The sequence below is a fragment of the Ixodes scapularis genome, unplaced genomic scaffold, assembly GCF_016920785.2.
Source record: "Ixodes scapularis isolate PalLabHiFi unplaced genomic scaffold, ASM1692078v2 PGA_scaffold1__304_contigs__length_218370807, whole genome shotgun sequence".
Taxonomy (NCBI): domain Eukaryota; kingdom Metazoa; phylum Arthropoda; class Arachnida; order Ixodida; family Ixodidae; genus Ixodes; species Ixodes scapularis.
In genome coordinates this window covers 96583216-96609876 of record NW_024609846.1, presented here as the reverse complement: position 1 = coordinate 96609876, position 26661 = coordinate 96583216, and positions in this window count along the sequence as shown.

Sequence of the window (26661 nt, the reverse complement as noted above, 5' to 3'; positions counted from 1 at the left end):
ATATAGTAGATCGGGGCTTATTCATCTAACCGAGTGGAGTACGTAGAAATAAACGGCACGTGTTCGAAATTAGCCGGGGTGCCCTCGCGTATCACCCAGGGGCCGGTCTCTAAACCACTATCATATTTAATTTACATTAATGATATCGCGGCTGAAGTAAATCCGGATGTTATTGTCCGGTAATTTGCGAATGATTGTTTAAGATATTCAAAAATGAAAAATTATAATGACCAACGCAAGTTAAGCACGTCGTGTCTATTCAGGATTTGTGTTCAAGATGGGAGATAAAAATAAATACCCAGAAAACTGTTTTTTTTTTCTAGAATACTGTAAAACCCTTTATTTTCGCGGCCCCTACATAATCGTGGCCACTAAATTTCGCGAATTCCAGACGCCTGCAATGAAACTCTTAAGGATCGAAAATTTCACGGGCCCTTAAATTTCGCGAACTTTCCAATTCGCGAAATTCGTGCAAATTAAGGGCTCGCGTACATCAGAGTATTACAGTAACTAATAAAACAAAAATGTTTTTTATTAGTTTGGTGGTTGTCCATTAGTCGGAATATGAAACAAAAAAGGTTTTGAAGACAAAATCTTAACAGTGCTCCAACCTTTGCGAAGTTACTGGTTTACAAAACCTATATTAGGCCAACATTGGAGTATGCTGCGATGCTCCGGAACCCATATAGAAAACCTCATATGGATCAACTCGGAAAAATTCAAAGAAGGGCAGCGAGGTTTATTTTATCGAAATATAAGCGATCTGACTCAGTTCGAGCTATGTTGAAAACGCTGTGTCTTCTACCACACTCGACCCGTCGAAAAATAACCCGACTAAAATTTATGGTTTCTAATCACTTGTACAATATTGATGCACATTCTGAATTAAAACCACACGTTTCAAGGAAAATAGGAAACGTTAATAAACACTAATTTCAACTACCAAAATTTAACAACGACATCTTTAAATACTCGCTTTTTCCTAAAACTATCAGGACTGGAATAATCTGCCGCATAAGATTGCGCTGGCGGACTGTACAGATGAATTTGAAAAAAGCCATTTGGAAGCTATTTTAAACTGTCTCCTATATGCCGTAATAGGGAGCCTTAATTGTTTAGACATTTTTCCCTAACTCGTTTCTGCCATGGGTTGTGATAAGGGTTGTTTTTGCTATTATTTGTAATAAAATGTGATTTTTTTTTTGTTCTTTGTTTGAGCTGCATGCCTTTCCTTGATATCGCTTACGCCGTTTAACAGTTTAAACTAATGTTTACTTAAATATTGTTGTGGAGCGATCGTGTTATATTGCTGATCATATGTTTATTTATCGTACAGTGGGAACATATTTCTAGAAAAAGACGACCGAGCGTTTTGTACAGGGTAGCAGTTTTCTTGCTCCTGGATGTATTTTTAATTTCTGTCAATACTGCGCTTCCAAACCACAACGTTACGCCCCAATGATCTGATTTTGAAAGGTGATGGATGTAAGCTATCATAAATCGCCACCGGTGATTCCCAAAATCAACTGAACCAACGACACCACGCCTAAGCTGAAACTGATCTTAGGCCTAACGCCGAGTCTATGCATGACGACACGGAAACATCGCAACTATCACACGAAGATGACGGGGAATGACCCTGCATCACCGCTTCCTGTGCCAAGAATCGGAAACGAGCAGCAGCACCCTTCAAATGTGAATCTTTACCAGTTACGATCAATTTCGAACCAGTTAGCCAATCCTTTTTTCCAAATATGTGCTGCCGCCTATCGGGAAATCTGGTTCGAGATTAAGATGCACCAAAGCAGTTTCCCCGTCTGGTTGTTCACAAGCTTCGCAAACACAACGCGTTCGCAGGACTTGTCCTACTCATTTGACCGCCGTATATCTGGTATTCACTGGGCGCCATATTTGAGCGCAGCGTACACAGCGCATGCTCAAAACGATACCCCACTTATCTTCCGAGAGGACTTAAAATCTTCGTGGTGTGGTGTGAAGTGCAGGTTCCGGAAGCGTTGTGTAAGCTCATCGTGAGCCCGCACTCTGCAACAGCGGGCACAACTATGGCCGCCAGTGAATACCAGCTATTTCGGTACCTTCGTAGTATTTACAGGGTTTCTAGACACATATTATTGGGATGAGTAAATATGGTTCGCGTTTAAAGCAGACCACTGAGTAGAGCACAAACCGTGCAAACGCCCCCTCCCTCACCCCCCCCCCCCCCCCCCTAGCTTAGTAACGTGCTCTACTTTCAAACAAGCCTTCGTTGCTTGCTACGGCATGAGCCCATGCCGCTCGCCTCATAAGAAAAATAATGCTATGATAAAGGGGCTAACTGACACACGTCTTGCAACTGAGAACGACCGAGAGAGACGAGACTTGTTAAAACCTCTGGCGCTACCTATGCGGTGACCCTGGAACTGCACTTCACAAGAGCGAAGGTTTTGCGGTATTTCCGAGGTCAAATGTACGTAATGCCTATAAGAAAGGCTCATTGATTACGTTGACGAAAGTTTTTCGAGCCAAGAAAGGATAATGCGCGAGAGAAATAGAAAATATGCCGGACCGCCATAGGAAACAAGCGGGCAGACATGTAGCTAGGATTTCTTTTTTTTTTTTTTTTTGGGGGGGGGGGGGGGAGGGAGGGGGCCGGGCCCGCCCACCCATGACAAAATGCTGTATAAGGGCGAGGGGTAGAGCACGACCCAGCAAAATGGAAGTTTACACTGCTATCTAATAGATGGCGCCAGTGTGTCCTCTCGTTGTAAGAGGTTTCAGGGAACTCAGTTTTAAGAGGTCGCAAGTGTGTGAACGGGCCTTTACAGACAAAAACTATTTATTGTCAAAAAAAAAAAAAGAATTGCAAATCATTGAACTCAAACAGAGGTTCACGTAGCGTCGACATGTTTCTTGTTTCTTCGAAATTCGTTCTTTCCACGCGATCAAAAGTGTCTTTCTTCTTTTCGTCAATATATTTTTGTGTGTCACCTTGGGCTAACTTTTCAGGAGGCTTATCACAGCTTGGTTTTAAACAAATTGGCGACATACAAGATGGCGGATCTGTTTTGGTAGCACAATCTTGAACCCAAGAGCGTCAGGCATTGCGCACATGAGCATTACGCATTTCGGAAAAAAGTGCATACCACGTCTCTCAACTCGCCCCAAAAGAAATAATGGCAATCCCGCGCGGTAGCATTCGTCCTAATGGTACCGAGCTTCGCGTGCACAACGTGCAAACGTCGTTGCAAATGACGTGAAAATCAATCGTGAGGCACAAGAACTCGTGCAGATCACGAAAATAGGCGAAGTGTCAATGCGGCCCTACGTTGCTCGCCTTAGAAAGCCGATCCGCGGCGTCATCCGAGTTTCAGTGGACTACACTTACAATGAGCTCGCACAAGCTCGCATCGCTCATGGTTTACAAAGAAATACAATTCTCACCAACGGAAGACTTGGGGCAACGAACCCTTCAGACTTCGTAACCTTCAAAGGCGCGCTATTAATGCACGTGATACATGTGGGATCACTTCGCGTGCCTGTGATGCCTTTTTTTTTTGCATTGTACCTACATTTTTCTATGGGCATTATTCTATAGGTTTTTTTTAGAAAACATCATGACAAGTGGAAAAACACATCATTATCATCAATAGACACTGGTTTCTGCCAAGCAGCCTAGCTGCGCCAACTGCCTCAGATTTGGCCACAAGGCAGACAATTGCCCCAACCGAACACGCTGAGCTGTGGTCGATACGGCGAACAGCACATGGCCGAAGCGGATTGCCTGGCTGAAACCCGACGCTGTTGCAATTATGATGGTGAGCTCGATGCACTGTCATCTAAATGGCGTATTAGGTCATGAAAACCGCCATCACAAGAAAAAGTGAAGCACCCTCAACTATCCCGGGCCGCCGCACGCAGCCAGGCAACGAGCAAGAGATGCACGATTCCATGCCCAAGGGACAGAGCAGCGAACAATGGTCATGGACTCCGAAAGGGAACGCAGATAAAGTATGACAGCGAATTTCCGTCACTCACTCCCCAGCCAGGAGGTACAACTGCAGAGGCAGCACCAAACCAGCTGGGAATTATCAACTACGAGAGCCTAAGACATCATTGTTGTCATCTGCAAAAGACGCGGAACATCCGCAGCGCAAGAGTACCTGGGTAGCAACGCTAAACGGGAGATTGTGAAAACGAAAGTTCGCAACGTCGCTATCGTGACCGCTACCTCAAGACTTACAATAGAACCGGGGCTGTCCGAACACCATGTCCAACAAGTTCAGCCCGATATTCCTCAACAAGGCAACACAGGACCCATGCACCCTCTCTGCTCAACGCACCACGTCACCAGGTGCGTAGAACGCAAATACCAGGTTCACGAACAATGCTTCCGTGATATCAGTGCAACGACTCGCCGAAGAGTTTGAAATTCTCAGGCAGCACCAAAAGGAACTTGAACGCCGTATAAAACAACAAAAAGAGAAAACAAATGGCCGCTTCAACTTACTAAAAATGCACCACCCCATACCCGTACTTCCCTTACAAGAACTAGACCCCAGTCCAGAGACTCGACTTCAAGGCCTCAAACCCAGTCCACAGACTCGACTGCAAGCCTCAAACCCACCAGTGAGAGAATGCATGATGCAAAAGGGAAGAGCCCGAGTGACCCAGATGCACCAAAAGCTATAGGACTGGCAGCTGTCTATGTGAAAGCGACGATACTCCAGTCGCAATTGGCCACAACGACCTCTGTAAGCCTCACAGGGAAGTAGTAGTGGTGGTCCCTGAATTTAGCTAAACGCATATCACTCTCGCCATCGTATATATACGATCTCAACAGATAAAAGTAGAATGAATGAGCTGGCTTCAAACGCTATACGCAGTCACATCACAATTAACATAACTCACACTAGTGTCTGGAGACTTTAATGCAATGCACACGGTATGGAGATGCCGCAACACGACAAAAAGGGGACGAAAGCTGGTGAAGTCTATAGACAAAGCAGAATTTCTGCTCCTGAATCAACCGGTGGCACCGACACGAGCGGCGGCTACAGAAACACAACACGACACCACGCCGAACATTACGTGAGCGTCACCAAAAATTAAATCATTGAACAGACTACTCTGAACTGCATGAATAGCGACAACTTTTCAATAACTGGTCACATACACAATCTCTCATCACTAGGCAGATCACTGAAGTGAACAGTAAATATGGCCAAGTGGGACTACTTCTGTGCACACTACGCACATGCGTCCCGGACCTTCATTGAGAAGATCCAACTGGCCCAGAAAAGTGCCACACAAACCGATCCAATCAGACCGAAGATCCAGTCCCAGACCTTCACCTCCTCTAAATGAAGGCAGCGAGGCTACGAAAGCAGTGTAGGCACAGACGACATAAAACTTCCCCACGAGCGCGCAGTGAATGCCGCAGTGAAATCGCGAGTGCGGAAATATACAGAACAACTCTGTGCAATGTTATCTGCAACGATTCACCCAGCAAAGATGTGGCGCGAGGTGAATGCTATGGATATGACACTGGACGAGCCAGAAATGTCTTTGCATCGCTTGAACTTTGTGGGGATTGAAAAGGACGACAATAAAGATGGCTCGTGAGGCGGGTCAAGCTAGCGCGCGCTCAGGACGACCGCGGGTTAGAACGGGTGTGGACACCAGCGAAACGGTTGTCTGTTCTTGAGTCTCCACATTGGCGCCCAACGTGGGGCTTGGTATTGGCGGCCACGCGCGCGGACTTGAGCACCATCGCCCAGTCCGTGGGTGCAAGGGTCCAGCGCTCGGGGTACCCTTCCGGGAAGAACTGGACGTGAGCCATGCTCATCCATGGATTGCCTGGTCGTGCCTATCCAGGCGCAGGACGGTTCCAGGCAAGCTTCCGGCGGTGGAGGAGGCCGATATCTTAGTTCGGCCAGGATGTCCGCCTGGATCTGGTGGGCTGCTTGGGCCAAATCGTCCAAACTCCGGAACACCCGCCCACGCAGGTAGGGGTGAAACTGCGGGTGGCTTTGCCGGATAGCCCGCGACACCTTGTCTGAGTCGGACGCGCTAGGGTCAGCCCTGTTATACAGAGTTTGGAGCGCCCGAGCAAACTCGACTAGGGACTCGTCACGGTGCTGAGTGCGCGCCCTAAGCTCATCAAGCATTCGCGCGCCGTAATCGGGAGGCAGAAATTCATTTTTGAACTGCTCCGAAAAGTCTTGTAGCGTCGAGAAGGGTGGTTGTCTCCGACGCCATGTCGCGGCGCTTCCCGTGAGGGCGATCGGTAGTACGCGTGAAAGAAGTTCTACCTCAGACATTTCAGACACCGCCTGGTATTCACGCAATTCGTCAAGAAAATCGGCAACCGATTTTCTATCCGCGTAGCCTGAATATTTCGGAATCTCGGCATGTAAACGCAATGTCCCCGTCCGAGGTGTTGGAACTGGGGGTGGCAGCGGACGGCGTTGTTCCTGCAGGAGCTGCGACATCTCCGCCAGGAACAATGCCATTTGTTCTGGCAATGTGCCCAACGCGGTGAGAGGTGCAAGCGGCACCGGTGGGGAAGGGCCTTCAGCGGGCAACGAAACCTCCAAGTCTGCCGTAGGTATATCAGAGCCCGGTCGCGAGTCCTCCGCTCTATCACCAGTCGCGGTAGCCCGAGCTGTGTTCGCTGCATTGGAGCGGCTATGGGATCGCGTAAGCGGGGGCGAAGTTGACATTCTAACGGTCACACTTAGTGGCGTCCTGGTCCCCGATGAGACGACTCCGGAGAACAGACGTGACGACAACGGCTGCTCGCAGGAAGTGGCAGCGGCGTGGCCGCCCGTCGTCCACCCACATGCCAGAAAAACGGCTGATGCGGCCACACCAGCGCGGCCTGCTGGAGAACCAGTAGACAAGTGTATGGCACGTGCGGTCCAACCGGAACCCCGTGCCCACCACCGAACGGTGACCTGGGCGGGCCTGCGAGGCGTGACAATCCTCAGCATTTCATTGACCATGGGAATCCTAGCGACCATGGTATCATGGGTGAGTCGGCTGAAAGTCTATGACAAGCTACTTCGAATTTATAGGTTCCGTCCAGTCACGTACTTTATACCATCCCTTGACGCTAAGCGTCACGAAAGTAGAGGCACAGCAGAACCCTACATTGTGGTTAACATTGCCGGTCAACAGATCGCAGCGCTCTTGGATACCGGAGCTGCAATTTCACTTTTCGGAGACTTCGTTAGGAAATTGTGCAAAGATCGGAACATTTCAATGCGGCGTTCTCAGAGAGAGCTGCGTACGGCATCTGACCAAGTTATCTCCACCACTGAAGGAGCTCGACTGAAGCTGAGCTTTGATGGACGGCGATGTCGACAACATTTCACATATCTACCCGGTCTCGCCTGCCCTATTCTTCTCGGTCGAGATTTCATCTCCAGGGAAAAAATAGTCCTAGATTTGTCAGCAGAAGAATATCGATATGGCTCGCAGTCCGCTACTGTCAAGTTTGCAGTCAGACCAATGCCTACGGAAGCTCGTCCTCTAGAGAGTACAATATGTGAGAAATTCCCCTCGTCGGCGTATCTGCACGTGGCAATGAGGTCATTTTCTGGCACCGACTCGGACCGTTCACGTATAGCGAAGCTTTTGGAGAATTTCTCACACATGTTTACAGAGACACCTGGGAAGACTAACATCCTCGAACACCGAATTGATACTGGAGACACTCCGCCTATCCGATTTAATGCGCGGCCCCTTAGTGTTCATAAACGCACACTCCTGGACGGAGCACTGACTGAGATGTTCCGGACCGGAGCCGTCCGTCCCTCAAAAAGTCCATGGGCTTTTCCGGTTGTGTTAGCACCCAAGAAGGATGGCACCGCACGCCTCTGCGTAGATTACCGTCCTCTGAATGCGGTCACGAAGCGAGATGCATACCCCTTTCCATCAGTCTCGTCTGTTTTATATGCACTGGGGTCTGCGCGGATATTCACAACCCTCGACTGTAGTAGAGGATTTTTGCAAATTCCCGTTAGCAAGAGATGACATCGCTAAGACAGCATTTGTTTGCCCCAGGGGTCTGTTCGAATTTGTCCGACTCCCCTTCGGCCTATCTAACTCCCCTGCCAGCTTCCAGAGGCTCATGGATACAGTCTTGGGTGATGCAAAGTTTAACTATGCAATGGCCTACATGAACGACGTAGTAGTGTTTTCTAATACTATCGAGGACCACCTTCACCATTTGCAGGTCGTCCTGAAGCGCATGAGTGAAGCTGGTCTCACAATTAACCCGTCAAAAGTGCAACTTGCATCACCCAAAGTGGAGCTTCTTGGCTTCGTGGTAGACCAAGGATCACTCCAGCCTCAAGCAGAGAAGCTCAGAGCAATTATAGAATTTCCTCAGCCACGAGACAAAAAAAGTTTACAACGGTACCTTGGCATGGTGGGATTCTACCGCGAGTTTATTGCCAACTGCGCTGATTTGGCCCGGCCCCTTCACCAGCTATTACGCCGGGAGGTTCCATGGACCTGGACTTCCGCTCAGGAACAAGCGTTTAAAGCGTTAGCAACCGCTATTGCGGATACTGCATCTCTGAGGCTTCCTAATCTCAATGCTCCATTCGTCCTCCAAACGGATGCCAGTGATTACGGTATAGGTGCAGTACTACTCCAGGAACATAACGCAGCGTTGCGGCCCGTTGCATTCGCGAGTCATACTCTCACCGCGGCCGAATGTAACTATACGGTAACCAAAAAAGAATGTCTCGCTATAATATTCGCTTTGAGAAAGTTTGACATGTACTTAGATGGAGCGACCTTTACCATCCAGACTGACCATCAAGCATTAACATGGCTGAAAAACCTTAAGCACCCCGCGGGACGCCTCGCTCGCTGGGCTCTGGCTTTACAAAAATATGATTTTTCGATTGAATACAAACCAGGAAAGTTCAATGTCGCAGCAGATGCTCTGTCACGAGCACCCCTACCCCCCCGAAAGGCGGATGACACAGCGGAACTCGTCGCTGTTGCCGACACTGAAGTCTCCTGGGGTCTTTCTGTGAGCCGGGACGAGCTACGAGAAGCCCAGCAAAAAGACGACTTGTGCCAAAAGGTATCTCGGTGCTTGACTCAGCCCAATCAAACAAATGGAAACGGGACGCATGGGTCGGTAGACGCATATGTGCACAGCGAGGATGGACTCCTCCTTCGCTACATACCGCAGGCAGACGAAGCCGACCCCACAACGTCCCCTTTTCGTGTGGTTGTACCCCGTACATTAAGGCAAACTTTCCTCCGATATTTTCATGACAGTGCGCTAGCGGGCCTCTGTGACGGTCAGAAAACCTACCAGAAACTGTGTCGCGTTGCGACTTGGCCGAGGATGCGCCAGGATGTTCTCCGCTACACACGCAGTTGCCTACGTTGCCAACAAGCCAAACCCAGGGGAGGTAAACCCCCTGGTTTGATGCAATCAGTGGAAAGTCGTTTTACATGGGAGATTGTTTCATGTGACATAATGGGTCCCTTTCCACACAGCCCCAAAGGAAACAGGTATCTCCTGGTAGTCACCGACCACTTTTCAAAGTGGGTGAAGCTCCACCCTCTCCGCCAACTGAGTTCCAGGACGATTTGGGACAAATTGAGGGACACCTTCACCCGCTTCGGGTTCTGTTCCCAATTAATTTCCGACAACGCATCCTACTTCACAAGTGAGGTTTTTGAGGACTGTTGCACAACACTGGGCATCCAGCAGAAGTGCACTACTCTTTACCACCCTCAAGCCAACATAGCTGAGAGGGTCAACCGGAACCTAAAAGCAATGCTAGTGGTATACACCGAGAGACACAAAGACTGGGACAATTACATCCCGGAAATGGCTTTCGCCACTCGAACTACGGAGAACCGTACGACAGGGTTCACGCCTTCCCAAATAAACTTCGGACGTGAGCTGCGATTTCCCCTCGAGAACAGCTTTTCTGACGACAATAGGGGACCAAACACCTCGTACGCGAGATTCGCTGAACGACTTCGTGATAAAATCACCGACGCTGTGCGAGTGGCTCGACAAAATATTGAGTTAGCGCAGCTCGATCAGAGGAACCAATATAACCAAGGCAGGAGACCCCTCGAATTTTCAATAGGAGACTGCGTTCTCCGGCGCGTGCACCGGCTTAGTAATGCAGCAAAGGGGTTCACGGCATCATTAGCTCCGCGTTGGGAAGGTCCCTTGGAAGTTGTCTCACGGGTATCACGTTTGGTGTATAGGTTACGACATGTCGAAGACGGGTCGTTAACTGGACCCGTTAACATTTGTGATTTGAAGCCGTTTGTTTCTAGACATGTCACCCTTTAGGAATGTCCTAAGGAACACAGTTCCCTGTCAATTTTTGCCACACGAAAGATCGTTGCTCATGGTTATTTTCTATCCAGGCATGCCATTTCGACGCACCAACACCCATTCATTCAGGCGATCTCGAAGCCGCTCCCGATCCCCCCTATGCCCCCAATTCAACCCACGGGGCCACTCTCGCCGCGCCAGGCGACATAACCGCCGTCAGCAACCGCCACGCACTGCCGAGGCTGCCACCTGGTGCGTGGTGGAGGCCGGGCGAATGGTCACACTCGCGTCCCGGATGGCCTGGGAACACCAACCTCAAGTGCCACAAGGGACTGCACCAGAGGACGTTCCCCATCCCTTCCGGCGACGGACACTGACGGAGCGCTGTGCTGCAGATCTGCCCGCCGGCTACGACGAGGAAGAATACGCCGACATCTGTGAACTCTGCCGCGTCCCACTCATTTCATGCGAACGACATCATCAAGGAGCCCTTCACCACGACCGAGAAGACCGCCAGCGGGCGCTGGCGCGGGCTGGATCACGGGCCCTCACACCTGCCGACATCGAGGCCGCCCTCCTTATTGTTGGCCGTGCCTGCCCCGAACGCCTGCGCCCAACACTAACCTTACCACCAGAACTGGCGAACGTCAGACTTAGCGACGATGAAATGTAACCACCACATCAAACTCTATACCCTCAAAAGCAAAAGAATACCTAAACCGTTCCGCTACGTCCACATACAAGCCATCTTTCGCCACATAGGAGCCATCTCTTGGGGCGGCCACCGCCCATCACCACGACCTCACCAACCACCCCCCCACCAACGAGTCGTGACCTGGAAAGCACGTCTGTCCTGGCCACCCAGGCATCACTTGCCGAGGCACAGCTCCCAACGCAACCCTATTGTCGACGGAGGCTGTGCAGTGACTGGAATCACGGCATCACTATGCCCCCTGCCAAAAACTCCACATTCATGACGTGTGCTCGAGGAGGGGACCAACGAAAACCACCTGATGAAGAAACTCTCCGCCGCCCCCCCAACCCCCCCCCCCCCCCCCCCCCCCGAAAGGGCGAATGATGTGGGGATTGAAAAGGACGACAATAAAGATGGCTCGTGAGGCGGGTCAAGCTAGCGCGCGCTCAGGACGAGCGCGGGTTAGAACGGGTGTGGCGAAACGGTTGTCTGTTCTTGAGTCTCCACAACTTAAACTTGGCTGCTCATCTGAAGAGGTGGCGGAACATCTTGGACCACAGCTTTTTCCTAGAAGCACACCTGCTACAACGAGCCCAGAGGAGAAGCCATACCCAAACACACCCAGCGTGACGTAGGCCCAATAGACCAACCTTTCACGCTTCTCAAGTTGCAATTCACACTGCAGAAAAGGCAAGCATAGATAGCGCACCTGGGCCGGACGGCATAACGTACTCAGTATTAAAGAACGTACCGGACGAGGGGCTGGAAGAGCTCATGGCATTGAACAACAATGTCTGGGCAACCAGAGAAATACTGCAAGGATGGAAAATCTTAACGATCACGCCGATTCCCAGCCGGGGAAGCCGATTGACTCACCGAACAACCTGCGGCCCGTCTCCCTCACCTCCGCCGTAGCCAAGATCTTTGAGCACATAGGTGGCCGTGAGGCTACATTGGTTTTATGAACGTAACGAAAAGCTGGCACCCACACAAACAGATTTTAGGCAATACTTGTCGGCTCGAGTCTGGTCACAATCCACCAAAACTAGGCAGGCGCCCGAGGAAATCAACTTAAGATTCACACCGTGACCACCATCGATCTACAAAAAGCGTTCGACAATGCATCACCAACACTCATCATCGACATGCTCAAAGAGATGGGACTGGAGGTCACGGTCACCGTACAGGGGGCAGAGTCTCGACCGAGGATACTCTCGCACGGTGTACCACAGGGTGGCCGTACTCCGTCCCCTCTTATTTAACGTTCTTCTGCCGGGTTTACCGAGTCCGCTCGACCGGGTCGAGCACTTGGGCCACTCCCTCTATGCCGACGACGTTACATTCTGAACCCGATCGGATTCAATCGGACAGCAGCAAGATGCCACCCAAGAGGGCCTGGAACCTGGACCACAAAATCGACATACATCGTGCTCGGAGGGAAGCATGCGCAAAAAGAGGCGGCTCCGCTTTTCCAGGCTCTCCTTGTCGCGGGTCATCCACGCCCACGAAAAGAGTCAATCACCGTCCTTGGCCTTCCCATTGATGCCAGGAACAGAGGTAAGTCGTGGATTGCAGCAATCAAGAAGAGGTGCAAGACTCTTGAAAACCTCATCACCCGCACTGCAGGACGATCGTGGGGAAACCAGGAGAACACGGTCAAACTTCTGAACCGCGGGCTAGTACCGTCACGAATACTTTTATGCAATGCCGTTCCTGGCGCTCACCAAGACCCAAAGAGACAAATTAGTTGCTCTCAATCGAAGGGATGCACGGACAGCCCTGGGCCTACCAATAGACGCTAAACGACGGAAGAACTTCACAGGGAGGTCCATCTCAATATTCTCAGTGAGTTCGCACATAATGTTCACGTCCGCCAAGTGCAGCGCTTGTCGCTCACAAAGGCAGGCAAAGCCATTTTCAAACGCATTGTATACCACTTGTAAGCGACACTTCTAGCGGACCCCGACCCACCTTGGACGTCAGACGCTGCTAGCGTGGATCCCATCCCTAAGCACGTTGGAGACGACGACCTCAATCACCAGGTTAGTCAAGCCCGACGCCATGCTCAACGTGCAGTGGTGAACATCGGAGTCACATATATATTCACAGACGCCTCCATCGGCTTGATTCGACGGACATCGCCTTCTGCTCAGAGGACGAGGAAATAAGTGCCACCCGCCGCAGAACCCAAACACACCTGACTCCAACGAGAGCCGAGCTTCTTGCCATAGAGGCACCGCTCGAATATGTGGAGTCAAGAACCTGACACTTCGCCTTTGTCACCGTGGCCGTACACTCAATGCTAAGCGGCGCTCAGGCCAGTAGAAAACACCCTTGACACCGCACTCGTGGTGCGTAACATTCGGACGATACTGAATTGCCTTGCATCCGATCATGTAATCAACGTTCGGCTTGGATGGTTGCCGCCTGGGCACGCGGGAGTGAAGGGCAGCGAGCGTTCCAATAGTCTCGGTACAATGAGCCACCCACCACGTTGTTCTCGAATCTCGGAGAAAAGCTCACCGGAGAAAAGCTCACCGGAGAAAAGCTCACCGGAGATAAGCTCATCGGAGAAAAGCTCACCGCGAAACAGGCTGATGCGGAGAAAAGCTCACCGGCCATTGAGCGTATGCGAAGAAAAGCTCACCGATTTTTGTTTTCTTCATTTTATATGGAGGCTGTTGGATAATGCTTAACATATATAAATTTATTATCATTAAAATTCATCAGCTTTGTAAAAAAGAAAGTGTCTTTTTTTGTAATATTTGTTAAGCTTATTGTGTATATTGCCTCAGATTTAATAATTGCGGGCGAGTGTTTCCTGTGGCTTAATCTTTAGGCAACAAAAGCCGAACTGAAAACTTTATGAGCTTGAAGAACAGGAAAAAGTTCGAAAACATAATAATGCCTGCCTAAAACCTAAAAATCAAAATTATAAATTCCGAAAATTCGAAAGTGCATGCGCAACAACGCGTTGCCTGAAATTCTCTTTGAAGCTTTTGTTAACTTTTGAAAACAGGATAAAACAGTCAGTAGGATGTCGAGACTTTTTCTTCTACGGGCAATCACGTTTTGTAGCCGTTCGTGCTGGTGTTTCCACACGTTGCCTTTGTGTGATAGTGCCCTTCTACGGCGAGCCACCCATGACCTTCAGAGCTGCACACTGGCACGTTGTTTCTCGTGACGTATTTAAGAAGTAGTCTTCTGTAATATAGCGAATTAATATAGCGAATTGGGCAAGTTGGTAAACGTTATACATGTTGACAACCGCTCAAACGACGACGACGGAGTGAAGACAACAAACACGACAGGACGAAGCTCTTCACGTAACTAAAGTTTGTTAGTGAAATTAACAGAAAGAAAACAGCGTAGCCGACACTGATTACGTCAGCAAACACCTACTTATCTATTAGGCACTACACAATATTCGGAGCTGAAACGGTTCAGACATCGCTACTCATATTAGCTCGAAAAGTACAAACCTCTTTATCTGACAGAGCTACCGACGGCGCACTGTGAGCTGTCGATAAATTGTTGTCTTTCTTACCGGTGTACGATGTTCTGATTTTATACTTGCGGCTTCAATAATATACAGAATGGGTGGTTACTCATTTCTCAGGAATCAGTAATTATGCCTAATGAACTTCGAGAATATTACAAAAAGGGGATATGTTTTTAATGAGGTGACGAATGCGAATTGTGTTGACTTGACACGTTTGACACAGAATACTCTAAGTTAAAAAAGAAAATCGGTGAGTTTTTCTCCGCATCCGATCAAAGGCCGGTGAGCTTTTCTCCGCATATGCCGGTTTTGCGATGAGCTTTTCTCCGGTGAGCTTATCTCCAGTGAGCTTATCTCCGGTGAGCTTTTCTCCGGTGAGCTTTTCTCCGCCGCTTGTTGTTCTCTACCTGCGCGCGGCCACCACGGATGCTCTCCACTCGCAGAAACGGACGACCAGCTCCCGACCTCAGTGAGGTCCGCACTGCACTTAAAAATGACCGTAAGCAAGCACTTCTCAGTCTGCTGCCAGAAGAAAAGATTCCCCCAACCTCAACGGGCCTCACCAAGTGGGACACTGTCACCCTTCATAAAAAACGCGCCAGCCATGGCGGTTACTTCTTCGCACTGATACCCACGTTGACCAGATCAGAATGACCCAACCTGCCCGTACTCCCCTTCCTGCGCGTGGGCCACCGAACGGCCCTTGCTATGGGCCTCTCCTGGCCTAGCTATCCACCGTCATCGCGCCTGACGTCCACTCAGAGGCAGCGCAGGGTATCCCCTTCAGTGCCACAATACATTGAAGAGTGAACCCTCCCGACAAAGCCCCGACCACTACAAAGAGCAGTTTACAACTCACTCCTTTTCTTCATGCGATCTGCCAGCATAGTCCCTCTTGTACCCCTTCTCCAGGGATTATTTTCATCATTTTCATCATAGAAACACTCTTCTAAACTCTCGCGCTCTCTCTCTCTTCCCCTCTGACCCGACGGGACAACGATAGAACCAGAGGTCTTGATGCTAATAAAACAAAAGTTTTCACCACCACCACTACCATTTCAGAGGTCAGATAGCACCGACTCCGGAATCTTTGTAGTCACTACAGCCAGGGCACAAAAACTATGGAAGGATTCCTTCGGTGTGTCAGCCGCAATATTCGCTTTTGAAGTCCGTTTGTAAAATTCAGAGCATGTGCATGTTAAGATGTCTTAATAATAAAAGGCGTAAATATTGAACGTCTTGTTAAACCTATTTCGTACTGGGTTATGTCATACTCGGCATCAACTTTTTTATACTAAGCTGACAAAGCCACGGGCGCATAGCTTTTATACTTGTCCGCTCGCTGCACAAGTGTTCTGCTGATGATACCAGAGTGCGGAACCGAAATTTTTATCGGTTCGGTACGGGTTCGGGTTCACGGTTTTCGGTTCAGCTCCGGTTTAGTTCCGGCAACAAAAAATAACAATTCACAACCGGTCTGAACCGGTTTCAACCACTAAATTGAGAATCTATTTTCTGCGTTGTGTTGATATAGGTGTTGGGGAATCGGTGGCCGAGTGGGCTTGAGTTAGGGTTCGGGGCACATAGAGTGAACGCTCGCGCTGCAGAGCCCAGGGATCATGAATTCAATCCCCATCCTTGCCCATTTCGATCTGGATGGCCATCGCTACTGCGTGGTGCACGTTAGAGACCCCAGGCTAGCGGTTGTACTGCACTGGCTAAATTGCTCATCTACAGCTGAGAGACAAGTCACCCGCTGATACAGACACTTCGGGCTGTGTAAACATACACACAACACCGGTTACCGTTCTATTTTTTTCCGGTTCACTTCCAGTTAGTTCCAAGATGGCGATGAAGATTTCAGCCCTGTTCAGTCCCGGTTCGGCAAAAAGTGACAGTTCGCTTTCGGTTCGGCACTCTAGCTGATACACGATATTGACGAGCTCGCGTCATGTACCCCCGGGATTTCTCTTTGCAAATGCATTTTGGGGTATTTATTCATATATTAATTTTCACCTAAAGGCCCTCAGGAGGGCATTACATGGGGGGGGGGGGGGGGGGGGGTACTGCATGGCGTGGCTATACAGTCAATAAAACACTGTGTAGGTGAGTAAAAACACATAGTAAAATTCTACCCAACGAAACTCGGACAAAAATAGTAACTAGAAAAACATTAAAAAACAGTATACACATAAGTGAGATTTCACCTATTGATTTAAAGAAGATTAGCTGTTAGGGATGAGCGAAAGTCATTGGAGCTTTTTAGTGAAACAATGGAGTGGGGAAGGTCGTTCCAGTCAACAATCTTTTCGATCCAACCATGGTCCCTACTAATGAACATGGTCACACGACTTGTACTAGTGCATGCTGAGTCAAATTTTTCATACTGCGACAATCCAATACCTTTCGGCAAGTTTCATTCGCAAATTACAATAACGAGGAAGCTATATTTACGATCCATTTGTCTAAAGTCAGAAGGTCGTGATCGCAAACCTTTTGCATTGTATTGTAGGATGGACTCCTCCTTATAAGGCTCGTCTTTTACTCTGATGTACACTTTTTGCGGCAATGGCGATCACTAAAGGGAGTTATTAATCTTTTCATAATTAGCTGAGCCTACTTCTGGAAGGTTGTTTGCACCAAGGTCTTATTGCTTGACATATCCTTTAAAGCAACAAATAACATAGGTGTACGTGCAGGGTATTTTTGTTGTCGTGGGTGATGCGAATGATCCGACGACGGGGGTGTTACTGGCGTATCAGTGGGGGGTTGTCGAATATCTCGAGTACTAAATGGGGCTTGCTGACATCGTCGATAGCGCTGGACTTTCCTCCATGAGAGGGAAATATTATTGTGACGTATCTCTTTTTTTATATTGAATGTTGCGAGGACGTTTCAGGATCTCAGTGTAAGTTTTCTATAGTAGGTGCTTCGTGAGAATACGCTGGTTGTGGTGGACGGCGAACAACGGTTAGAAATGGTGACGGAACAAGGCGCCTTGAATGCCTTTTGTTGATGCCATAGGGAGTATATATGGGGATGAGTAGTCGTCGCTGCAGTTTGCACATTTAGGGGTTTCTGGAGCTACATTTCTTGTAACTGTGTGGTCCTGCAGATACCTTGCAGTGACGTTCACTTTCGCAGTTCTTGGTGATATGTTCCTCGGCAGCTGAGGCACTGTACTGCGTGACCAAAGTATTCTTCATCAAGATGGCTTGGGAATCCGATTTAGACGCGCTGAGGAATGACCAGGTCCGTGCAGAACGCTAACGGGATCGTGTTCCTACACGATCCTGTTATTTTGACGTCGGTAGGCCACTTGGCGCTGAGCTGAAACGACTATAAAATTTTCTAAATATTGACCAATACAACGATCACACTCCGTTGTACTTGGTTATATCACAAATGTGTCTGATGATGACACACCATATACTGCCGTAACATACAGGAAATCCACGAAACAGGAATTTCTGCTGTTTTCAAGTCCACGAAAACACTAAACTGTCCTGGTCCTTCGGCACCTCGAATACTTCTCTTCCATTTGGAGCCCTAATCAGCAGCACACATCGCGTCCCTGGAGGGTGTTCAGTGCTGCCCCACGGGTATGCTGGTATGCCGCGATCCACAGTCAGACTACGATGTGCGCCTGCAGTCTCTCGGGAGTCGGTTGGCATCGGCTGAGTCATCGTCGCATGCATGGTAGCATGAATCCGCCTCCTAGCCGTTGCCACCGGGACCCCTGTGGCTGGATCATACCTAGCCTCGGTTACACGGATCTCGAATCCCACAGGTCCATTACCCTTTCATGCTCGAATTCCACCGACAGGGGACCTTTCTCTTCCCATCAGCTCTAGGCACTTACCATAGCTCTCCCGGGCGCACGTGCCCACCTTTGCCTCAGACTACTGACGACCTTGGCGGTTTCACCGTAAGTATTTTGCATCCTTCCACTTCTAGATTTATTCAATATTATTTACTAATCTAAACTTCATCCTTCTTCATCTACTTGTATTTCCTTGTGTGCTCAGGAGGCTGGCTAGATAGGTGCTCCTGTGTACGGGTTACGGATCTATCTGCAAGCCGTGCCCGCCTTCTGCGTTTCCCCCTTTTATTTTGTGCAAATAAAATATTGATTAATTGATTGATTGATTGATTGATTGATTGATTGATTGATTGATAAGGAACACTTTATTCTGGCATGTAAACCCAAATGTGCTTGCCAATGAGCAATAACACAAGAAAAGAATGAATAACAAAGATGGCAACTACTTTGTAACTTTCGCCTTCCTGGACTCGGGAAACTAGCTAGTCGCAGTCACTTTTCTTGGGGAGATCGCATTATACTGCGTACATTTCACAGGCATACCTTAATAATAACGGGAAACTAAAAAAAAAAAGTGCCGTTCAAATACACACAGCGACGAGCCCTTGTTGAAAAAGATGACATATTCATAAATGACTAGTAAATATAAAAAGAGGATCAATCAAAAAATCATTTTATTTTTCTTTCACCGGGAAAGATGGTAGCTGGGACAAAAAGCCGCAACACGTGCAGCTTTTTTAAGTTGTTGTTTTCAGCTTGAGCCGCCTTCTTCATCTACCCTTTAATTTCCGACACTCTAAAAAAACCCGTGCGTCTCCTTTCCCGCACAACACTCGGAGAGCCAATCAGCGCAACTTACGGAGGCAGCTCGGCGAATGACGATGCCGAAACATATGTTTAGACCAAAAAACGCAGTCCGAGTTGTGACATTAAAGGGGCGATGCAACGATTTTTGTATTTTGCGAAAATACCGCTTAGAACGGATCCCTGACGTTAATGACCTGTGAAATATCCGTTCGTTTTTCACCACACGCAATCGAAGTCGCAGAAACAAATTAAGGAAAATGAGCAGCGTTCACCCCCTCAACTCACAGCCAGAAGAAGCGGCCACGTGATCTGGAGCCGATTATATGCCGCCAATGCTGATCATAGCCATGCGCTGGGGTTGGCAAGGCACGGGACACGCGCTGCGTTCCAGACATTGTTATGGTCCGGCTGCTGTCGTCATTGCAGCGATTGGACACAGGACACTACCCGAATGCTTCTCGAGCTAGTAATTATCACGAGCCCAAATCGAGTGCCCACGCAATGCTCGGGTCCAATCTATGAGCCGCATTCAAATATCGTCACTGGGCGGTATTGCTACCGCCCAGCTAGTCATCAGGTTTTGCGAAGGAGAGATTGAATGAAAACGCTCGGTTTTGTCTCCGAAATTACAGCGCAACAAAGAAGTTTCTTGGCCAGTGGCGTTTCGTGCGAGTATCCTGAGTCCCACTAGTGCCAGTAGGCTCGTGTAAAGTGAAAAACATTACAATTGAATATCGTTGCACCGCCCCTTTAAGCAATGCAAAACGTCACACTTGCATTGCTTAAGGCCACGGTCCCACTGAATGTGGCAGTTTAGGTACTTTTCGGCAGGCCATTACTCATCTCCTTTTAAATACTGTTTTTTGGGATTGATGTCATTTGAAAGACAATGCAATCCTCTTTCATTTGATATTATGTATGTGTTGGTTTTTACTGTTCATGCGCATTTGTAGCGTTGCGAATATGATGGCGCGGACCCTCACTTGCTCCGCTAGTTCATGTTTTATGAACGATCCATTAAAGATAGCACGGTTCCAATATAGCAGTTTTGTTAAGATGATGTCGGAGCAGAATCTAACGATCCACTTTTTTGATATTTGCACTACTTTGTTTTTTTCATCCCTCCAAATATTGCTCTAAAATTGACATTTTTCCGCACAAATATGTTTTTAATGACAAGAGCTAGGGCAATGAAATTAGCTACAGATGTAGTGCTTATAATTGGCAATACGCAGAAAAACATTTAATGTTGTGTAATTTTTTTTTGTTTAGATATTTTATATCAAACGTAGCACTTTTTTGTGCTTCGTGTCATGGTAGTTCAAATGCCGCTGAAGAAATAATTAAACTATGATAAAATCTTTTATAACATTTAGAGCTACAATGGTTGCCCAAGAGGTGGACGATGGCTTTTTTTCATTTTCAAAGTCATAACGCTCCAGGAGCCCTTCAAACTTACCTGTTTTTGACGCATATCTGTTTTGGACATCAAACAGATTTATTGGCATTTAATAACATTTATAGTTTGGAATAGATATACATTGCGATGTATTAAATTTTCACAATGATATTGCTTTGGTTTCTTAATAGGTGTAGAGCTTAGCTAATTTTAAAAACAATTAAAAACTGTTTGGGTGTTTTGTTGCGCTACCTGGCGGATGGCAGACAAATTGCTGATTTCTAATGTTCAAAAAATCTCCGAGGGCGGCGTTGGCGTCTGTATCATCATCAATCTCCGTGTCTTTTTACCCGCACATTTAAAAAATATATTGGAAGATTTATTATCGATAACTGAATGGTTTAAGTACTGGGTCAGGCTAATAAATCTAAGACCAATATTTACACAAGCGTAGCGTGATATAATATGTTCATTATTCGATATGATTGAAATCAATAAACAATGAAGACGAAGAGGAAAAGAATACACCCGAGTTCACTTTATGCCTAGAGTCACTAAATGAGCTTTAAAGTATCGGCACTCCGTTCCCCAAAATTGTTTTGGGCGCCGCCATTTTGGGTCTTGCTCAGAGCAAACGCAACTGCCGATCATCGTGATCTGAAAGTACGACTTCCTCAGCATTAGATGCGGTGCTAGGAAGCTGATGCAATATTGCAATGCTCTGTCGCGGGTTGTTTAAACATTTGTGAGGGAGGGAAAAGCGTTTCCTGTGATTTTAGATAAAGCTTCATATAACTGGCAACCATGATTTTAAGCCACAATATGGCCAAGTGTCGTTACTCTGAACCGTAGCTAATTTACTGGCACAAGCGGGAACAATGAAGACGAGGCAGGTGTCAAAAGGTAGTGGCTTGTGGAATCCACGGGGCTTACGATATGGCCCCTCCAGGTATTACTGGGTGGAGCACTTCATGTGCCCTTTGCTTAGGGTGGAGCACGACATCTGGCCATTTTTTCCCCCTCTTTTATTTTTATTTTTTGTTCAGAAGCGCGTGAAAGAGCGTGTCCCTGCACGCGCTCGTGGCGCTGATTGTGCTATGGCGACATTTTGTTTTCGTCGATTTCTTTGTATTTTCCCCGTGAGCGCGTGCTGTCGGCATCGGGTACTACAGAGGGTGGCATCACCCTAAACAGAAGGACATTGAGGCACCCTAGGTATTACAAGCCTCTTGAACAAGAGCATGAATAGTGTTATTAAATAAGCTACGCTTCAGAGTAGCCACGCTTGGCCTTAGTATGGCTTAAAATTATGGTTGCCAGTTATTTGAAGCTTTATCTGAAATCACAAGAAACACTTTTCCGTCCCCCACTTTAAACAGTTTGCGACAAAGCAAAGCAACATTACATGAGCTTCCTAACACCGAATCTAATGCTGACGATGTCGCACTTTTGAATCATGACGATCGGCAGTTGCGCCTGCTCTGCACAAGCACCAAAATGGCGGCGTTCACAACACTGTCGGGGAAGAGAGTGCCGATACTCTAAGCGCTGCTCATTTATTGGCTCTAGTTGCCGCGAAACTCCTTTTCCCTGACTGAAACTGAAAGTAAATATGAATAATACACCATTATTATGGCTTATTTAGTTATAACCAAATACATATAATGAGAGGAGGAAGCGGGCGGGTAGGAGAAACGCGGGTTTTATACGCGACCGTTCTAACCGTCTCAAAAGAGAGAACGCACGAGCTTGCGCTGGTTTAGAAAAAAAGGCATCCAAAGAAAAGTGGCGGCACACTGTGTTCTTTGTTATTATGCGTCTAATTGCAAATTGTTGTGTGTATGTTTATTCAGCCGGAAGTTAGTCTGCCTTAGTGGGCGCCTGGTGTCTCAGCTGTAGATGAGCAATTTAGCCAGTGCGGTACAACCGAAAACCTGGGGTCTTCAACGTGCGCCACGCAGTAGTGATGCACGACCGCACGCCGGTACGATGCTCTTCCAGATCGAAACGGGCAGGGGCGGGGTGGGTTCTGCAGCGCGAGCTTTCGCTCCCAGTGCTCCGAGCTGGTGTGCGCTAGACCTTGCACTCGGCAACCAACCCCCCCCTTGTGCGTCTAATTTATATACAGGTATAAGTATTTGAAGATCGACAATGGACGTCGATCGTCTCGAGGTAATGTAACGTAATAACATTATATAAATTATAAACTGGTTGAAGGACTGAACGACTTAATTTTTCAATTCTTGGATTGTAATGTGGCGGTAGCCTATTGTACTTACTGTTGATGAAGAGCAATATGAGGTGACGAGGTAATGATTAAATGATGAGGCTCTATAAGGACGACGACATTAATGGGTGTTGAACCACAACGTACAGTGCCAGACTTGTTTCAAATATCGTGTACCCAAAGACTTTCTTCACCCGCAACAGTATATGGTAGAATCAATGAGGATGTTGCTTTACAACTGTACGTGGAACAGGAAAACTGCACTGTGCAGAAGCGCGGCTTATTCGTTAATATGAGGGACGGATTTCTAGCAGCATTCCCTGATTGACTACTTGGAACAAATGGCCTCGTTGACGTAAAGTGTCCCCGTTCCAAAAGATTCTTGAAGCATACTTAAACCGCAAAGGAGTATGGGGCGAAAAATAAGAAAAAGGAGTCTTGTGTGAAAGGTCCAGATCACCACCGTAGCTTCTACTATTAAATACAAGGGCAGTTACACAATACACAAAGAAAGGTTTGTGATTTAGTTATATTTACACTTAAGGGCATTGATATCTAACTTATTCAGAGAGATGACACCTCCAGGTCAACCAACATAGAGCCTTTTCTACTCAAGTTTTACATGGAAGGCCAGACTTCCGCTGAAATTCCTCACGTAGGCGAGTTGTTTGACCGAATAAACTGCCATTACTCCCGATGTGGGTATCTCTCGATCTTTGTTCGTAAGCGATAGTATCATGAGATCGAGGGGTGTGGCTATTCTTCCGCCGAATATTGCTTCGGCGGGTTTTTTTCCGTGTAAGATGAGACCGACGCGTGCTGCCGGAACAAGAACCTGGCGATTCTTCGCTGAACTGCTTCTTCCGTAAGCTTCAAAAGGGATTTTTTTTTTTTCGTTCCGCACACCATCTGTTCTGCTTGCCCGTTAGTTGCAGGATGGTATGGTGCACTAATGTGATGCCTGATGCCGTTTTTTTTTTTTATTCAAAAACTTGTTTATTTTATTTGAAGCAAGATTTGGCGCGTTATCAGAGAAAAGTATTTTCGGTAGGGCAAAAGTAGGTAAAAGAGACCGTAGAACGTCAATGACGTGTTTGGACGTCGTGGCAGACATCGTGTAAACTTCCAGCCACTTAGAGTACGCATCGTACATGACTCCGCAGATGTGGATACGTTTCGCCACCCACCGACTGAATAGTGGATCGTTTTCAGTTACTGTTCGAGTCTTTCCATAAAGTTAGCCCAGGTGCCAGGACTTTTGTCGAAAGCGGTAAGTGTTCGAAACGTCGACAACGTCGGGAGTCACGTGTTGTGCTTGAAACTGGATACTTACCAATCGCTGAGAAGAAACTTGCTTGTTCGTCTGCCATGAGTCGTCCGATATCCGGTCATCACCACAACACCATCTCCCGACAAAACTGGTCTTCATTGTCTGCATGTCCATGGTTAGCAATCACATCAACTTATAAATTCCCGAACGCTCATAACTTGCCGTCGCTAAACGCCGTTCATTCATAGCGTCTTCATTGCAAATAAACGTCTTCCTATTTCTTCTGATGGTTTCCCTAAGCTGTACTTACAACATAATGTGTGTCGGTACTTCCGAAAATATTGCAACGGCGTTTGTTTTCCGGGACCTATAAAGTAACAACCTTTACAACATCTTCCGGACCCCGTGAAACACAATATTTCGTGACGTTATTTTAGTCGTCATTAAAATGGTGAGGTAAGTACCGTAAATCGCGAAGCAGTTTACTCGACGTCCGCTTCCACTGGTTGAGTCTACTGAGCGTGCATTCCTGCAGAGGAAATTTTCATTGATAGAATATTGACACGTCAATCAACATTTGATTCCTTCTTGGTAAGATTTATTGCGAAAGCACGTTACAACCGCCGACCGCATCTCCCTATATCAGACAACAATTTATACCCAGCCTGACATTCTCGCATACACCCGTTTGCTGGGCCACGCTACTTGAGCTAGCTGAGCACAGCTGGCAGCGGCGCGAGCAAGGCCACGAGGGGAACGTGATGGTGCTCGAGCCATCCCACTGTGAACCAATGTTTCGGCCACCCCATGGGTGCGTGTCGCCATCTATTGGTTGAACTAACGCCTTGTTCAAGATGGCTGCCGTGGGACCGCAGCCTTAAAGGGACACTGACACCCCCCAAATTTTTTTTTTTAATTTTTTGCCAGGCGCTTCATTATGGTGTCGGAGGACTACCCAATTAATATTTTGCAACAGGGTAGCGTATTTTTTTAATAAAGTCAAAAGGCGCAACTGCTCGAAACCGAAACCGAAACCCGACGGAGGTCGGAGAAGTGGAGAGAAGAGAGTGAGTGGCGGAAGTCACGTGGCTACACCCGACCGTGTGTTTTTTTTGCTGTTTTTTTCTCCTTCCCGGTAGCAGACGACATGCGGCGTTCGGGAACTGCTCGCCGTGGGATTCTTTTGCAGTTATGTATGTTCCGCTCGTTGTTCTCTACTCCAAGATGAGTTGTTTTGTACATTGAGGAGTTGGAGATGAGTAGTGAGTGCCCGTGGTGAATTTTGATCGGCTCCGAAAAGAATACACCCAAGATGTTGCGTGAAGAGCTGGCTCACATGTCCCGCGTCCGAAACAGAAGTGGCATTGTGCGACAGAGTTTCCGAAAGATCAACGGGATCGGGACCAATGGCTGGCTGCAATTCCTGTAAACCATTTACGGGCACCTCGGAAAGTGGACGCTACCTGATTTATATGCTCCTTGTATTTTGTGGAAAGTGATTACATTGAGTTCGCAGGTGTCAAAAAGGATATCCCATACCATCTAATTCAGCGACGTGTCGTCCACAACATTTGTTTCTTATTTTTATTTTTTTGTTTCTTCAGTAATAATTGTAAAAAAAAAAAAAAGAAATGTAGACATCAGAAAATATTAAAAAAAAAAAAAAAAAAAGTTTCACGGGGGATCGAACCCAGCTCTACCGGGTGCGAAGGCGACGTCTTTCCCACTGAGCTACTGGGGCGTATCGAAAGTGGGGCAATTTTTTCCTTGGTAATAATTCAGCCGATAAACTAAGTTGGAACGTTTGCTGCCGATTTTCCTCTAGCAAAAGCACTCCCGGGTCGAAGTCGGGGTGCACCACGCATTGGCGACATTCTCACCTAGTAAAGAAATCGTACGCGTGCATATTCCACTCGAAGTAGACACGTCGCGCTTGAAGTTTGCGCGAGCGATGTCTTCAGCCACAAGAAGGGAGCGACGGCTCGGCGACGTCTTCGTGCAAATCGGCTTGGTGGTCGGGCGTGTCGTACGGGATGAATACCAATTCTTTTGACCAGTCCCAAATTTCTCTTTTAAAGGCAGACAAAATTCGCCGGTACCGCGAACGACAGTTCTGAAAAAGAGGTCCCACGCCCGTCGTTCGCTGCCATCGCCGTCCCTGCGAGTCCCACGATACGCGAAACGACGCACGCACAGAATGCTTCCGGTTGTCTGTGGAACTTTTTTTTCAATCAACGTATTTGCAGCTTTTTAGAAGCCACAAAAAATGGGGTTCATATTTTTTTCTATTTTTAATATTCAGTGTGTGCCTTCAGTGACCCACGACTTTGATTAAATTTGGTGGTCGCATCGATACCTTAGAAAACGGCCCGTGACCGCGGAAAAGAGAGCGAGCGAGACTCGAACCGGCCAGTTCTTGATCGGCGGTTTTCGGGCGGAAAGAAACCGAATTTCGAGCCGCAAATTCTGTTCTGGGTAGTTGAGCTCTCATATGTCACGTACAACTAAAAACCTCGGCGAGCATAAATACCCTGTCAGTGTCCCTTTAATGTCACAACTCAGACTGCGCTTTTTGGTCTAAACATATGTTTCGGCTTTGTCATTCGCTG